Source organism: Gavialis gangeticus, unplaced genomic scaffold, assembly GCF_001723915.1.
Source record: "Gavialis gangeticus isolate Ggan-Ray unplaced genomic scaffold, GavGan_comp1, whole genome shotgun sequence".
Taxonomy (NCBI): Eukaryota; Metazoa; Chordata; order Crocodylia; family Gavialidae; genus Gavialis; species Gavialis gangeticus.
In genome coordinates this window covers 206,938,376-206,942,612 of record NW_017729032.1, presented here as the reverse complement: position 1 = coordinate 206,942,612, position 4,237 = coordinate 206,938,376, and the positions used below count along the sequence as shown (strand labels likewise).

Below are 4,237 nucleotides of genomic sequence, written 5' to 3'. Positions count from 1 at the left end.
TACAACAACGTCATTTCCTAGGGTACCAGAGTTAACACTCCTATTCCTACAATGCAATTTTAACGATTAGCAATTGCCACAGCCTTGCTTTTTACATCATAGTACCTCTGGTATTGTACAGTGCTCCCAAACACCTTGAGAGCTGCTGTGGAAGATTGACCTACTCAGATAACTACCTACTCGGTTTCCTGTGCCACTTACTGAGGCGCCTAGGCTTTCCTTGGGGTTTTTCAGGGCTAAATCTCAATGTCCTTATCACAATTTGAGCTGGTATATCTGCAGTATTGGCATTTCACAAAGGAGCCTCCTTCTTCTAGTAGCAGCAGCAGCAACCTTTTTGTTTAAAGACTGTCTTTTGATCATTTGGAAGCTGGAGGTGCTCCACTGTCGCTTGAGGGAATCTCTCAAGCTCTGAATACTTTTTCAAGTAGAAACTACCATAAAACATCTTTATGGCTGCCAACATTTTCTGAGACAATAGAGAAACCCTCTCTCAATAAGACAGCAGTATGAGTCACCAGTTCAACAGTTCAGGGGTGGGGGGCATGACATGAATGAGGAGACTCAAAGGTTTCCTAAAATGACTGTACCTGGCTAGCAACAAAGAAAGAATCAAGCAGACTCAAAAAAAAGTATGTCTTTTTTTTTCCTCCCCCAATTGCAGTGTTTTCAGAGATTATGGAATAAATCATCCTGCAGCTTTCTTGGCTCCTTTCCTTTCTCATGTATGGTAATTATTAGGTAAGTAAAATTGCAAAACGTTGCCAATAAAGTTGTTTTGTGAGAGAAAGGAAGTGAACCCAAACTGTTAAAACCTCACTGGAAAACTGCACAGGTCTTACTACATTTTCTTTCTCTTATGACACTTTCTTTTCAATTACCTATATTCACAGAGATAAACTGGTAGATCTAAATGAGCATTTATTTACTGGCACATCTGCACTTAAATCAAGCAGGTATTTATTGACACCAGGGCACTATTTTCAGGATTTTGCTTTTTAAAGGAAGGTGGTGGATGGTTGTTACATTAAGGGTGCTGACAGAAGTGACACTTTGGCATGTGATTGGACCCCTGAAGTGCTCTACAGCCATGCCCTGACAGAAGTTCACAGCTCTAGAGTGCTTTAAAAGTGCCCAGGAGCACAAGAATCTGAACTGTCATTACCTGAGGGGGGTCCAATCCACCTACCCCACCTTCCAGTGCAGGCTGGGAAAAACCCTGGGCCAAGCTCCCTCCTCTCCCCTCCCATCCTGAAAACAGCACCAGAGCTGGGAGCAGGGCCAAAGGAGACAGGCTGCAGACATACAGCTACTCCAAAGTGGAGCTCAATCCCCCAGACCCAACAGCAAGTGTCTGTTGGGGGGCAGGGAATTGATGCAACTCGTGACATTTCCCGTGAAGCTCCATAAGCTACAGCAGAGAGCTGCACATCTGTCAGTGCCCAAGACAAGCTGCATATTAAAAACACGGTAACATCAGAAGTTCATGCTCTGATAAAATATAGAGACTACGTGCCTGAAAACTGTTTGTTAGCATACCGTGATAGACTGACAGCAAGAAGTGGGCTAGCAGCTCCCAAACTTCTACAGATCACGCACCACCAATTTAAAATGATACAACCTTAAGTACCACCAGCAAATTTTTGTCATATAAAAGTAATTATAATAAATCTGTTAATGCATACCACTGGTACCTGTACCACAGATGAGGAACTACTGGTAGATGTTCAAACTAGGTCAGCAGTCACAACTGGGGCCAGATGTTTCCAAGTGTTCAGTTTCCATTTAGGCAGTTTGGGTTGGGACTGCAATACTGTATTCTGTGAGAATGGTTCCAAACACTACATCTTGTGAACAGAAGTATTTGTATCTATTCAAGGACAGGTATGGAGGCAGTGGCATTTTTTCACAAATGTACTTAGCTACCACGTTTGTATATGCAACCCCACCTTGTGTGCATGCGTTCTAAAAGTATTGGGAACTAGAGCTGTGCGTAACAGCACCGTTCCACTTTGACTTCCATTTCGACGGAACAGTGTTTCGTTTAGAGTTTTGTTTCATGTCAAAAGCACTGTTCCATTTTCTTTTGTTGAAACTTTTGACATTTTGCCCATAAGCTATTCTGCACCCAGTGACAGGAAGATTGGTGCTGCCGCTGGCCCCAGATGGCAGCAGCAGCCTCCTGTCATCCAGCAGGCAGATCAGGGAACCGCACCCCTGGGAGGAGTCCAGCAAAGCCTTGCAGCCCTCCCAGGGGTGCAGGTGAGCCCCCGATCTGCCTGCCAAATGACAGGAGGCTGATGCTGCCAGCTGGGGCCAGTGGCAGTACCTATCTTACTGGCACGGGCTGTGCCCAGCACCGGTCCCAGCCGGCATCACCAGCCTCCTGTCATCTGGCAGGCAGACTGGGGGCTCACCCACACCTCCGGGAAGGCAGGAGCTGTGCCAGACTGCTCCCGGGGGTGTGGACCCCGATCTGCCTACCAGATGACAGGAGGCTGGTTCTGCTGCCTGGGGCCAGCGGCGAGGCCTGGGGCAAATCAGCTGGTGCGGGGACCCACCTCTGCCCCAGGATTGCACCAGAGCCAACCCCAGGATTACAGAGCTGACCCCAGGTCCCACACCAGAGCCAACCCGAGGAGGGTGCACGGCCCAAGGCAAATCAGCTCATGCAGAGAACCATCCCCACCCTGATCCCAGGTTGGGGGCAGGTCCCCACACAAGCCGATTTGCCCCTGGCCCCGCCGCTGGCCCCAGGTGGCAAAACCAGCCTCTTGTCATCCAGCAGGCAGAATGGGGGCCTGCACACCCAGACGCAGTCCAGCACAGCCCCTGCAGCCCTCCTGGGGGTGTGGGCAGGCCCCCCAGTCTGCCTGCCGGATAACAGGAAGCTGATGCTGCTGGCTAGGGCCAGTGGCAGCACCAATCTTCCCGGCGCTGGGTGCAGGCTGTGCCCAGCACTGTCCCAGGTGGCAGGAACAGCCTCCTGTGATCTGGCAGGCCGATCAGGGGGCCCCCCCACACTTCTTGGAGGGCTGCAGGGTGTCCCTGATCTCGTGCTGGGAAGATCGGTGCTGCCACTGGCCCCAGCCGGTAGCATCAGTTTCCTATCATGCAGCAGGCAGATTGGGAGCCCGCACCCCCAGGAGGAGTCTGGCACAGCCCCTTAGCCCTCCCGGGGATGCAGGTGGGCCCCTGAACTGCCTGCCAAATGACAGGAGGCTGCTGCTGCTGGCTGGGACTGGCACTGGAGCCAAGTAAGCCTGGCTCTGAAATGTTTCAAAACATTTTGAGTGCCCATTTTTCATTTTGCAGCTATTTTGAAGGCTTTTGTTTTGTTTTTATTTCACTGTTTTGAGCTCGAAACAGGTTCAAAACAAAACACCAAGTGAAATGTCACATAGCCCTATTGGGAACATGTAAGCTGTAAGCATAATTTTTAAAGAAAGATTACCTTTTGACTTTAGCTTGGGTTTATGTTGATACTTTTGCCATACCTAAAGGCATTCTTGGTTTCCCCATCTGTGGCTCTTCTGTTATAGCATGTGTCAGAATGCTTCTGTGCAACGTGAATCATTGAAACCTCTTTGTTTTTAACAGAAAGGAGTGCACTCTAATTAGCTGTTCATACTTCTCTCTTCTTTCTAGCATTCCCTCTAATGTAATATTTTTAAGTCTGATCTTACAGTGAAAGAGAGAGAGAAAGAAAGAATCAACATCAAGCATTTCAGTAGCCTCTCTAGGTAACTTAAAAAAACTCTAACCTGTCAGCTTGATCTGATACAAGCCCATGAAATATACAACCATGCAGCTGTGAACAGAATAGCTATGTTAACAACCCTATAACTTTCAGGCATAAATTATTAGGAACTGAGACTAGAATATTCAAAGTATGTCTCTGGATAAATCTTGAATTCAGATACAGCTCCTGAATATATGACTGCATGCACATATGCATGCACATATACATGCACATATACCCCCCTTCCAGGGGTAAGAGGCAGGAACAAGGGCCAGGCCGCAGCTGGAGTACTGTGTCCGGTTCTGGGTGCCGCACTTCAAGAAGGACGTCGAAAACCTGGAGAAGGTCCCGAGGAGGCCACTTGTATGGTTGAGGGCCTCCGTGGCCAGCCCTATGAGGAGAGGCTGAGGGACCTGAATCTCTTCAGTCTCCGCAAGAGGAGACTGAGGGGGGAATCTTGTGGCTGCCTACAACCTTATCAGGGGCCACCAGCAG

The 4,237-nt window shown here is 48.7% G+C and overlaps 1 long non-coding RNA gene across 1 annotated transcript in view; it reads right to left on the bottom strand.

Annotated features, from left to right (window-relative positions):
- Positions 1-4,237, bottom strand: part of LOC109302424 — a 27,219-nt gene that overhangs the window by 2,061 nt on the left and 20,921 nt on the right. The window lies entirely within an intron of this gene.